The sequence below is a fragment of the Heliangelus exortis genome, chromosome 3, assembly GCF_036169615.1.
Source record: "Heliangelus exortis chromosome 3, bHelExo1.hap1, whole genome shotgun sequence".
Lineage (NCBI taxonomy): Eukaryota > Metazoa > Chordata > Aves > Apodiformes > Trochilidae > Heliangelus > Heliangelus exortis.
Genome location: NC_092424.1, coordinates 14,886,267 through 14,900,171, shown reverse-complemented (window position 1 = coordinate 14,900,171; position 13,905 = coordinate 14,886,267). Strand labels below are relative to the sequence as shown.

Below are 13,905 nucleotides of genomic sequence, written 5' to 3'. Positions count from 1 at the left end.
AGTACATATTAGCTTCATTTTACCTTTTAGCTGATGAAATCACAGTATTTGGAGGATATGGGAAGAGATTCTAGTTTTTAATAGAAAAGGATCAATGCATTATTAAGATTTCCAGTGTAAATTTTTAACTGATGATAGTAATAGTAATAGTAATAGATTCATGTAGTGGTTTTGATTATTACAAATACTGTAATGTGAAAAAAATCTCCCTTCCTTACTTGACAGAATGCCTGAATTTTTTTTGCTTTAAAGCCCCAACAGACATCCTCGAGTCCTTTCAGAACCAAAAAATCACCTCTAGATACATTCAGCCTCAGTCTAAATCTTATGTGATCCTCCTAGCAGCCTTTGATATGTTCCTACTTGATTTCTGAGGTCTGTTGCTTCCAAGCCTGTAGCTTCTTTCCTAAAAACTGGCTATCCAGGTTCTCTGTTAGCTGTGAAACACAGTTTTGTCCTCTGTCCCTGGTGTCCTTGGAGAAGGTGTCCATGTCCTCCTTTATGCACACATTCAGGTGAACCAAGTCCCTTCAAGCTTCCACATAGGGGCTTTCAGGGACTAGATTTTAAAGCAATCTGGCATCCAGAGATCCTTACTCTCAGTTTCTGTCTCCTTACTTGTTGAGTGGCATCAGCACAGAAGTGGACAATGAAGTCATTATCATCACTTGTATTATAATAGCAGTTGGCTTCTGGGAAAAGATAAAAATCTCATGACACTACTGACAAGTGCTCTTTATTTCACCAGAACCATGATTATATTCTTTGTGGTTAGGAATTGTAGCTGCTGCCAGGTTTGTTTGGGTACACCTTTGGGTACACCGCAAGTCCCTCAGAGATATTATGCAGTGTATTTAAAGTTATGCCAGCTGTGAGGAAAGCCTCAGCCATGTTGGCACTCTCTTTTCAAACCACAGCTCAAAGGATGTTTGGAAGGGATCCAGAACCAGAGACATCAGGTGCTGACCCCTGCCACTGCAGCATTCTGAATTCTGGGTTATTTTTAGAAGACGTGACACTTGAATCAACCTTCCTTCTCTCAGTTGGCTCATTTGCCTCCTTCAGATTGGACAGAACATAAATGTCAGTACAGAACTGGTGCATACATATCCTCAGATTGGCCCATACAAGTATAATTTCAATATCCTACTATGGGTCTCTCCAGTATCCACATAAGCTCACTGAATTCCTGTCAAGAAGGCTTTTTGCCCTGGTAAAATTTCACTACTATGGAGAACAGTGTGTGTTATTTTCCAAGTAGCAGGAAACATCTCTAAGGCGAATACTGTCTGCAGGTTTTGAGCAATGGTGTGCACAGGTTTGAATGTGAGCCATTGCATGAGGATGGCTCTTTCTCTGCTTCTGCATTGTTCTCATTTACTCCTGCCTCCTAGATTTACTTGTCTGTGATAAGCCCAAGAGATGGCTTGGCCTAAACGATATAGATCCAAAGTCAGCACTGAGTGTCAGACTTGCTGAGGTTGAAATCTGGTTTGGATCAGGCATAGAGAACACCAGCAATAAGCAGCCACACGCAAGCACATCTTTCTCAGTGCTCTGGCTGTGACTGCACTGCATGAAGACAGGAGCCTAAGAGCCACCTTACAGACACATTATATCTGTTGCTAATGTCTTGGGGGAAAAACAAATATTGGGACAGTGTGGGAGACAGTAGAAAAAGTTGTGGGATATGTGCCAGTCCTTAAGGTACCTCTTGTAGTGTCATTCTGGGACAAGACTTGTGTGGTCTGTAAGTCCCTTGAGATTTGCAGGAGTCTGTGTAGCTGCTCTCAGAAATAATGCAATTAAGCAATGCAGATGTAGCTTCTCAGAACTCTCGTTTCCATGGATCCCAGCAAAATGGAAAAGAAATCCTTGGTTTGGACTGAATCACTGTGGGTTTTTCCCCAGTAAGTTAGGCAAAATTTCTGATAGCTGTAGTGCATTTGCTGCAATTAAAAGCATCTGTTTTAAAATTTGGTTTAGGTTAAGTTCTTCAGTGTTAGAAGTGAAACAGTGAAGTATATTTGGGGAGCATGAATGATACAAGAATCTCAGTGCATACTTGTATGTGTATGTAACATAAAAAACCAAACTCATCCCTTCAACAAAACAAGCAGCTGTATAACCAATTGGTACTGATGCACTGAACTTGACAATGCTTGTATGGCTCCTGTAGCAGACTGTGATAGCTTGTAGAACACATGAATATTGAAAACATCCTTTATGAATCAAACTAGAAATGCCTTCATAGTTCTAAGAAAAATTGCACAAAATTTTGGCTTTGTTTTGGTATGTAAAGTGCAGTTACAAGCAAAGTGTTTCCAAATTGAAAATTAATTCCATTACTCTCTTTTTTTTTAATTTTGGTAGTAAAATGGAAAAATAGTATTTTAATTTAGTTCATACAGTAATTGTACTGTATAAGCAAGAGATTCTATCCGTGTTGAGTCCTTTTATATCTGTGCTGATCTCTGTAAATTAAGCAGATGTACACTGCTTTGTGGATGGTTTATAAACACTGATGTCTGAGGCTTGAAAGTGATTTAATTTTTTCAGTGGGAGGTATCCCTGCCCACACAGGGGTGTTGGATCTTAATGATTTTTAAGGTCCCTTTAACTTCAACCATTCTGTGATTCTATGAATATGACACTTTCCGGGTTACTCTGTCTCATGCAATTACACAAGTTTAATACTTCAGCAGCCTGAAACAGCTTTTCAGGTGTAGTGAAATGAGGCAATCAGGTGTGGCTAATTACGAAGTGGGAGGCGTGAGCTTGTGCCAAGCCCACCTGTGCCCGGTTAAGGCCTAGCCCAGCTGCACATGAGCAGGATTGGGCAGCCAATAAAAGGTGAGCTTCAGAGTGGCTGCCCAGCTCCCTCTGGAGCAGCCAGAGGAGGAGGTCAGCTGAGTCTGGAGCAGAAGCACAAGCACTGAACAAGGCTAGCTGAGTTGAAAGGTGACAGATCTGAGCACTGTTTGTGCACCTTAGCCAGAACACCTGTTTGACTTCGACGCGCCGTGCCCCAAGAAAGTTTTCGTCTGCTACGTTCAGGTAAGTCAGTGTCATAGCATCCATACTCAGAAAACCATTAAAGATGCTAAGTAAGGTTACTAACCTGTCAATCCTGTACTGAAAATGTAGGAGAAATAAGACTCATCTGAGGCCTGAAACTAGATCTTTAATTTACTTTTAATTTTGTTTTATTTTCCTAAAGCATTCCTGGCTTCCTTGTTGTGCATAATCAAGAACAGATCCCATCAATATCAGTTTCTTTATTCCTAAGCTACACTGAGTAGTATAAAGCATATCCACCACTGAGGACATAGTGCTCACTGCATGCAGTCTGATTATATTCTGAGACAGTGGCAGCAGTTGGCTGTAACTTTTATATCATAAATACCCTTTCATTCTGACTTTGGAAATATTAGCTCTTCACAGTAAAAAGTACACAAAACACTCCAACAAATTCTCAACTACACTAGCATTTCAAAAACATCAGGAAGTTAGGGCTGGAAAAAGAAATTTGCAGTAAGATATTCATGGTGGGCTTTTGCTGGTAATATTTCTTGCATAAAAAGATTAAGGGAATCAATGTCTAGATGTAAGCTGGACTTTTAAGTGTAGAATGACTATAGTATCAGAAAAGAGACACTGTGGCTAGCATGCCTCTTTGCTACTATACCACATACTCCTGGATTGTATCTCCTTTTATGTTTAATAGCACTGCTGAGAATACAGATATTTTAAAGTTATTTTTAAAAGAAATAATATGTATGTCTTAGCTTTTTCATAATCCTTAGTTTTCACAATAACCTCCTAGAAATAAGAAGATGGACTTCATTGTAGGATGAAAGTTGTCTTTTCTGATACTTCATAAACAAAGGAAAAAGAAGAAGCATAAACAAAGGGAAGTGTTTCTAGGCCAGGACATTTTAGTGATCCTATTTGCTGCATAATATACAAACCTCTGTATAGGCACAAATAAAGGAGCAGAGGGCTTTGGTGCAAGCTTTGAGGGGCACTTCTTTTTGAAAGCAAATATACTGCAAAAATGCCCCATCAAAAGGCAGAGAAATGCAGGATGGACTTTGAATCTATAGACATGTCTGGATTGGTTTGAGTGAACTGTTCAGAATTGTTTACATATGACTGGGGAATGTACTCAAGGACAAGTCTTTAAAAGATAAATGCAGAAAACCAACATGAGTAAAATTAGAAAGAAATAACTGAGAGGTCAGGAAACTAATAAGAACTCTGTAACCAGTGGAGGAGAAATAGAAAGTGAGACAGCACTGACATACAAGTAAATTTTTGCCTTTATAGTCCAACATTAAGAACTTTTAAAAAATTTATTTCACAGGCTCAAAAAAAAAAAAAAAGTTTCTTTTCTTGTGAAAATACAGGCTGTGCTACTGCAAACACTTTTGCATTGTACGATTTCCAAAGAGTTGGGGTGTGCAACAGCTATGGATCTTTTTGTATTGCTGGAAAAGACATAGTAAAAAAAAAAAAATTGATGCTGAGTCCAAATATTTGATTTCAGATTAGTGAAGCAGTAGAATTTTTTCTTTCAAAAAGCAGAGTGGTGTCTAGCACATTGCAATGGCTCAACCTTTCGAGCTGCAGTGACGCCTGTCCAGCCACACTCTCACTCTGCTTCCTCAGAAGAACAGGTGGAAGAAGTATGAAGAAAATCTTGTGGGTTTTGATAAAGATGGGGAGATCACTTACCAGTTAGCATCACAGACAAAACAGACTAAAGTTGGAGAAAATTAATTTATTGTCAATTAAAATAGAGCTAGATGGTGAGAAACAAAGAACCTCTGAAATCCAAACTTCTCTCCTTTTCAAGGTTAGTAGTAGTTTTATTTCTAGAACACTGTTACCAAAAAGGTGGTTCTACACCACTGCCAAGAACATTCTGTGTGAGTGGATTCTGACATTAAGGAAAAGTCTACATCTCAACAAACTGGAAAGGATTAAATAACAGCAAATAGGCCCAACAGCTGCTACATTAATAATACAACAAATTAAATTTGGGGGACTTAAAAATACTGTTTTCAGTGTAAATTACACTGAAATTAATTCCGAATTTAGTGTCTAGAAGTTGCCTTCATACAAGAATGTGCTATGTGTTGATGCACTGAAGAGATGAGTAAGGATTTCCAGTTCCTCCCTGTAAATGTCTGCGTGATTTGAGGTATTTATACCACTATTAGATTTAGCTTTTTCCTAAAGGAAAAAAAGCATACTAAATGGTATTTAATGCCCAAAGGGAAGCAGCTGTTGTTTTTAGTCTGTCCAGAAATCAACTAACATTGTGATTGAAGCTGGGAGAGGAAGGGTAAGCTCATGTGGGAGTAATAAGTGTGTGAGGAAACAGGCACTCTCGGAATGAAAAGGGGTAGGTGGGTGGATTATATACACATGATGTTGATGGTGCAGCTATACCCACAGGAATGCTGAGCTGTTGCACCCTGCCTCATTTTGAACTCTGATTTTAGTGCACAGGATCATAGGATACCAAGGCAAATTATAATCTCTTTAGTGAAGACATGTCCTAGTATTGCAAAGCAAAATTAGTGAAGAGTCTTCGTGTAATTTGCCTGCAAATTGTTTAAATACTTAACTTGATGTATCACAGTTAATGGAGTGCTACACTCAAATGATGAGGACTGGAGAACCCTGAGGACAAGACACAGCAGTGCTCGAGGATAATATTGATTCTGATTCATTGCCTTGTACCTCCCACTGCTCAGTTAGATGTAAAACCTAATCCGAACATAAATAATGTAAAACCCGAATTTATAATCACCTTTTTCTCTAAGTACAAGACCCTATGTAGTTATTAATATGTAATTATTTTCATGTGATCACTTAATCTCCCTATGGAGATAAGCCAAGTAGACCTACTTTTAAAAGCCAAAATAAGAATATTTCTTGCAAGGTTTTTTCTTAACTGTACAGCTTTATGAAGGGAACTCACATCAACCTTTTCCTATGGTTAAGAAATGAAACAAGATTGTGATGTTTCTCAGGCAGAAGTGGTCTGAGAGCACTCTGTTGGCTGTGTTGTATACCTACATTGTTCTAGCTTCATGTGCAGGCAATAAATTACTTTGAAAAAGAAGAATCTGTTAGTTAAGAACTAGAATCCCAAGGATGACATTAGGAATGTTATGCATATTTTAGGCCATGATTATATGGACTGAAAGAATTCAAGGAAGTCACGCATGAGCAAAAACCATTTTTTAAACTTTTGCTGAATAAGTGTTTTTACTTAGGAAGGATAGAATTTTTCTGTTAGAGAAAATTCCATGCTTGACATGGAACCTAAATGAAACTAAAATGCAGTGATGATATGCTATATGAAAAGAAAATTCATCAAAATCAATGTGTTGCTTCCTTAAAGCTCAATACTATTAATACTGTTAATTACTTATTTTATACTAATATAAATGCTCTGAGTCAGAGGCATTAGCTTACTGGACATTGTTTCAACCATGAATGAAGTGAGCCTATTACAAGGGAGAAATTAGTGTACTTTGAAATACATTCCATTCTTCAGTGTAATAGTCTCGGATACATTTTTTTTTATGGAAATAAACACTGAGAGTTCATAGCTGCTGATTAGTATAAATTCACTGTTCTAGTTCAATTCCAGAAAATATCGAGTACTTACGCAGTCAAAGATATGATAAATGTGCTCAGTGAATTTTACTGGAAATTACTAGTGCAGAAGAAAAATGGCAAGATTGTGTTTAAACAGGGATTGGGAAACTCCAAGAAGAAAACTACATTCCGCAGGCAGATCTGGTTCATACGAGGTGTAAACAACTCGTATATAAATGAATCCCGTATGCAGATTTAATGAACAGATATTTCATTAATATCATTCCCCAGCATTTCATTCCTCAGGTAGCTTATTATTAACACTGTTCTTAGCAGAGATCTTTAATTCTATGGAACTTGAAATCTTGAACTCCTCACTCAAAAAAAACATCTAGCTGAGGTCAATTTGAGTTCTACTTGTGTAAGGACTGAAAATAATTTTTTAGACTATATGCACATTTAGCTTTATTGTTTTAGTTGATAAAGGACAACAAACATTTGATATAGTAGTAATCATAAAATCTTAGAATGACTAGGGTCTGAAGGGACCTTAAAGATCATCTAGTTCCAACCCCTCTGCATGGGCAGGAGCACCCTCCACCAGAGCAGATTGCTCAAGGCCCCATCCAGCCTGACTTTGAACCCTTCCAGGGAAGGGCCAGCCACAGCTTCCTTGGGCAACCTGTTACATTGTTTTAAAAAGTCAAAAATATCACCTGTACTGTGAAATATGTTGCAATATACTTCCCTCTTGATGTCTTCAAAGCTGCCTTCTTGAACTGCATTCACAATTACATCAAATTTATACCACTGATGCTGCTCAGCCTTCTGATGTTGAGAGCAGGCCTTTGTTGTGTGCTCAGCCAGTTACTTTAGGAGCATCCTCTATTTAAAAGGTGGTTATCTTGAAATATTTTCTCATTCTTGGTCTAAGAAATGATGGAACAGGTATGTCATGGTCTTTCAAATGCTTTTTCCTATTTTGCAAGCAAGTATTTCACTCTATGAAGGTGTTGCATACTGCCCTTAAACATTACACTGAGTTCTCTGTCATGAGAAACAATCTACAAGAACAGCAGGAGAACTTGCTCTTCTTCACTATTGATCTTCTTTGATCAGAGTCAGTTTGGAAAGCTCTCTGAGAAGCAAGCATTGACACATTCATCAATACCTGACATTAAAAACCTAAGGGTCTAATTTCTTCACAGACAGAAGTCTGAGCAGTGCAGTGCATCTACCATGCTCAGGATATGGTGTGCAACCCATCCAGCCCATCCTGTTGGTGTCAAACACACTGTGTGTGCACAGGTGACTTTACAAAGCCTGATCAGTCTCATGCTGTGTGTTCTGCATGTAAAATGATGTATGTGTCCAGGATTTCTGGCTGCCTGGCAGCTGCTGCCCCAGCTCATCTGCTTCATACCTGAGACATTCCAGATGAACAGCCAAATCAGTGAGCTAGAACAAGCTCAAACAGTAGTTTATCATGAGAAGTAGGAGATTTGGCAAGTACACATGAGTGTAGACTGGAAGCTCTCAGGAAAAAGAGATTTCCTGCCTACTGCTTCACCACTTCTGTTCCAGTACTGGGATAAACAAAAATAAAATCTCAGTACACTCTCATCTCCACTGATTTCTTTTCTCTGGTAGGAAGCTGTTTGTCTGTTGGAAATGTCTTCTGCCACTTAATGGAGAGTCAGTCTTGGTTTCAGGACACAAGAGTTGTGTCAGAAAACGAGACACAAGTAGCATTTCTACCATATTTATTCTCTAGTGTGTAGCTTTGCTGTTTACTGCTGAGGGATGTCACTTATGACTAACATAACAAAGCATATTAGCTCTGCAAAACCTGCAGCCATCTGTGAGAAAAACAGAAGAGAAAACAGGCCATGGGGACAAAAAGTCCCCCAGATGTGATTTCCCAGCTGAGTTGTTATTCAATGTGGCCCAGTGCCTAGAAGCCCCAGCCTGTTTCTGATCTCCAGGTCAGTTTCAAAGCAATTTTGTAATAAATGAGGCATGTTTATGTGTCCACCAAAAATAGCAGTAGCTGTTAAAGCTGAAGCCATTCGGCATGGCTGACACAGTCTTCAGATTCTTTCCCCTTAATTTCTTGGCCCAATGATTTTGCAACCTAATGCTGAAAAAACATAATTCCTATGTGTTTGTTTTGGATAAATATCTAATTATTGAGCCATTCTTACTGCAGTTTTGGAATCTGTTTTTTAAATGTTACGTTTTGATTTTTTGAAGCAGGGAATTGAAAACACAGAAAATCAGCTGAGTATCTGTAGACTTTATTTTCTTAACCACCCTGTCACCATCTGCAATTTGTTCTGTTAGAAATGTTTTTTGCAGGATTCTGCATCTTATTTTTATATTTGGTTACCACTTCTTCCATTTTGTTTCCTTCTTTCTAACTTATTTCCTTCTTTCCGTGTTGAAATGCAGCTTACGTTCACCCTGATCCTGTTAAGGTTCTTTTTCTACCAGTGCCCAACTCACTTCAGGCATGATTTCTATGGCTAAGTTTAGCCAGGGATCTGCAGAGCACAGTATAAAAATGCTGTGATCTCTCATTGCATCTCTCATGAGCTCTCTCTCAAGGTGCTATAATGCAGAATAGATGTCATGCACATCACAGAGTCCTGGCAGAGAGCTACAAAATGGTAACTAGTTGCTACCATCTTGGGGCAGACTATAATGAAATTGCTTGAAGGTCAGTGAAAGGTTCACATTACTAATTTTTATTATCTTTTTTTTTTTTTCTTTTGTTCTGCTCCCTTTGTTGTAATCAACAAACTCTATTTTTGCGGTACACGACAACTTGTGCTCACAATCTCAGAATTCATTGCAGTGTGAGCAGGGTTCACATCGTGTTGGAGTTGTGTGGTTACATTTGCACAGTTTAATTCTTAACACCCTGTGATTAAGCACTGAATAATAAAATAATAGCTTTAGCTGAATTATAGTCTCCATAAAACGGATAGTATGATGTGCAATCAAGAAGAAAGACAGGAACATAAGTTCTGTTATAATAGCCTATAAAGCATCACTTGTGCCCTTCTGAAATCAGGACATCTTTGCTATATTTACTGTAGGAGATGTAAACTTTATAGATCTAAGTCCCACTACAGAGGCACATCTAGATTGATGGAGACCATAACATAGCTGTCTGTTCTGCTGCTGCTCCAGCATGGGGTGATGCTTGGACCATTGTCAGAGAAGACAGAAGGAAAGGTGTGATTGCTGTGTGTCTGTCAGTCCTTAGTTGCTGTAGGATTTGTCTTTCCTGCTCTGTTAGAGCTGAGACTGACAAGAGAACCAGGCAGCCCTTGCAGCTCTCTGGCAGCTTTTCTCCTTTTCTGTACCTCCTCTAAGAAGGGGCTACCATCTTCGGTAATATGAAATCATCTTTGTAGCAGCTCTCAGGAAGCTTGTTTTGGAAGGTACAAGTCTTTTGGCTTCATTGGCCAATGCATATGTTTATGCCAATACTAAATATTGTCCATTGTTTCAGAGTAGCTTACATATGTTTGGTTTTACTTTCAAACAATAGGCAATGCCCCTGGGTGACTGCATAAGCTGAATGGGTCCTTAGAATGAGAAAACATGATTTGTCAGATGATTTATGCAGGAAGTACCAAACTGAATGAATTCATTTTAACAGCTCTGTTACGCTCCCCTGATGTGCTATTCTTTAAACACAGAGACCTTATTAGTGTAAGTCACTCCAGGCCTAAGATGTTAATGTTTTCTTTGGATCCGTGTTGGAATCTACATATGTGGAAACATTTTCCTTTTCTAATTATTACAAATGATGTTCTGTTCTTTAGAAATAGAAGTATTTTCAGGGGAAAAAGTTATGCTTAGGAAGAAACCAAGTAAACACTTTTTAGTTCAGGTTTTCACTAGAAAACTAATAGCAAATGGACCAAACTTATTGGATTTAACCAAGCTATAAACTGCCATGTCTAGAAACTTGAAAAAGTACCTCTCAGGAACAGATTTTATTCTTGTAGCCTGTCTACAGACTGAAAACAGGTAATCATTGCTGGATTCCTACACTGCATTATGCTGTTTTATTATGCTAAAAGTCTAATAAGTTCGTAGGTGATTCTATTAAATTTACTCTTTTAAAGAAAATATGCTAGAAGATAGTTAATGCTACATTATACATTTTTTTCAAAGCTTACACTCCTTTCCTAGATCATGGCTGTCTTTTGTACTGGACAGCCCAAGGGTTTATGAGTGAAGACTCAAATCTTCAAATTCTGGAGGAGTGCACCTTCTCTTATTCAGAGTATCACTATCAAAGAATAATACTCCTTCATGGGGATATTATTTTTCATAGGATTTTGTAGTTCATTTGCACATCTGGACAGCATTCATTCAGACTTGCTGTACAGTTGTACCTACTTATGTGTATTAAAAAACAATAGATGTTTTTTCTTCTACTCAAACTAGTTCCTAAGTCATGTAGGACTAGTGATGTCACCACAGCTGGTTGTGAGTGTTGCAGAAGGAGTAAAATCAAGAGAATAGCTGTGTTAAGAAGATATTCTCATGCCCTTTAGGTAAGGAAATATGTGTTCAGAGCTGTTGACATCATTATGCCAGTTATATAGAATCAGGAAGCATTTTAAGGTGCTGAAGAATTTAAAAAGCAGGCAGGGTTATCACCACAACAGTAAATATATACTGTATCTTTATGGGAAGCTATTTCAAATTTTACTGGGACACTAATATGTGTCTGACACTCAAAAAGCCATTTCTCAAATGTTTGGTAAATATATTACAAACAAATGTGCATTAAAAAATTGAATTGTAGACCCATTTTCACTTTGACCTTGTATCAATCACCCTGAAACCTTAGCATGCCCTCTAAACATGGGAAAGTATCTAAACAACTAGGGTTCCATATTTTTTTTAATTTTATTTTATTTTTAATTTTGTGTCTTCCTAAAGTCAGATACGTCTTATCTGACCAGAATTCACATAGCAATATGACCTCAATTCCAGAGCAATTTCTTGGGTATTATAGCAATATTTTAAAAGATTGTGACACTGAAGTGTATAGTGAGGCCTGCGACTCTATACTTAATTTTCTGTTGGACAGCCTGAAAAAATTCACAAAATGAAGCTAAACATCACATTGTTGCATAACAGCTGTTTCAAAGCCATAAAGGCAGTCCTGTAACAGAATATTATACTTGTACTTAGATACATTCACTCTCTGTTCAAAATATTGACTGAGACCAATGTATGATTACTGCAAAACTTGTGAGTAAAATTCTTTGAGTTGGCCTCTTTGTGCTTTAGGACCTATTATTTATTTTTTAAGCTTCTGAAATGTGGACATTAAAAAAAAAAAAAAAAAAAAAAAAACAATAAAAAAAAAAAAGAAAGAAAGAGAGGAACTATATAGTAATCTGTTTCTCTGGCTTTACTGTCCTTGTTGTTTCTCTTCCCAGTAATTTCTCAGAAATAATCAAGAGATAAGCTACATTTAGTCATATGAGCATCCAGAGTACAAAATTCACAGATTATGATTTCTTATCCATATGGTATTGCCTTTCATCCATGCTTTTTACGCCAGCTTATTATTTAATTCATGAACAACTAGATGTGATAAACAACAGAGCAACAGTTTCCAGATGTGCATAATTTCTGTCACATTTCCAGTATATGAGAAGAAGGTTGGTACACAGATTATTTGTTAACTTTGAACAACACCTAAAATAATAGTCTGGTATCTAACATATAGCTTAAATGAAATTTATGCACCTAAATTCAGGAGAGCTGTCTAGGGGTAAAAAAACCCTATTCACTTTAATTCCTGAGGGGCAACATTCTTTGCTAGCATGTACAGAAGCACTACTTTATTCATACCTATCTCCTACCCATTGAGACTCCAGAAATGATGTGTCCATCTGATGAAATCTCTTGGAAGGGGCTTGGTGCCTAACATCCATGAATGGCTAAAACTACCTGGGCAACACTGAGTTCAACTTAAAAAAACCCAGCTGGGTCGTGGCAGCCGACCTAGGGAAGATAAAATAAAGGTGTGAGTATGGCTTCTGAATTCAGAAAGCATCCAGGTTCTGAATAGGAGTTTCAAGGAGATGTTGAACTGCAATCCAGAGCCCTTAGTACTTTCTGGTGGTTATCCTCGATATCCCAGTATAGTGTATGTGGACTGTTAGGAATTCATGTGCACTAGCAAATTCCTGAACTCTGATCTCTATGGAAAGGAGTCCTGTGCCTTTGGGTGAATGGGACCTGTGGTGGTCCATGCTTCCATTTCCCTCATTTAGATGGATGGGACCTTGGGGTCCCTCAACAACGAAGTCCTATGCAGCCAGTGACTCTCTGTACTTAAAGGAAGAGAGAGGTCCAGAATACTGTCATCAGAAAAATAAATTCCACTTCTGCACAGTTTTGCTGTATGGTCCTATCAAAGGATTTTTTTTCTGTAAGCCAGAGGGTATGAAAAGCTACTAGAAAAAATGTGGGATAAAGAGTGGTATGGAAATTTGGACCAAACAACGAACAGTGACTGAAATGCCCATCAATCAGAATGTATAGATAATATTGTGAGGGAAAAGAATTATGATGTAATCTGGCCAGAACTAATGAGAATGTGTAGAAAATAAGGGGGAGACTTAATATGGAGGTTAGAAATACATGCATAGAAATGGAGATAGGGTTTAGAGGACTATATATTGAGTAGCTCAAGGAACAGTAATAAATACAGCATCATCCTATAGCAGTGAGTGAGACACTGCTGTCTGATAAGCTTTCTGTATTTAAATTTGATAATACTTGAAGATGTTACATGTGTCAAAAAATGTAGTTGTCTCGAATGAGTATGGCAAGGAAGGGAACATGCCCAAGCCAGATATTTTTGTATCTCAAAATGATCAGTATTCCACGTCATAGTAAAATGTATGCATTTGATTTTACTATATTTAAATTTGAAATACTGTTGGGAAAATTTTGTGTTTCCAAGTATTTATGTGCTGAGTTTAGACTGTGGTGTGCAGCTATGGATTCAGTGTGAAGTCAGGATTGTGCTTCTGGTTCTGAGTCTGTTGTCTTTCCTGGGGTCTCTAACTGATGAGTTCTACTAAATGCCATCAGCTACCTTGTTCCCAGTGGTCTGCCCTTTCTCCTTGCTGGCAGTTACTGTCTCCAATCCTTTCCTTCCAGCACAGCTGGCACAAAGTGCTTCTAATATTCTGGACTTTCCAGCTAGTGATATTGTCACAGCTTTGTCACAGTGTG

At 38.0% G+C, this 13,905-nt stretch overlaps 1 protein-coding gene across 2 annotated transcripts in view; it reads left to right on the top strand.

Moving 5' to 3' along the window:
* The window catches only part of KIF6 (kinesin family member 6), a 152,619-nt gene that overhangs the window by 102,412 nt on the left and 36,302 nt on the right, over positions 1–13,905 (top strand). The window lies entirely within an intron of this gene.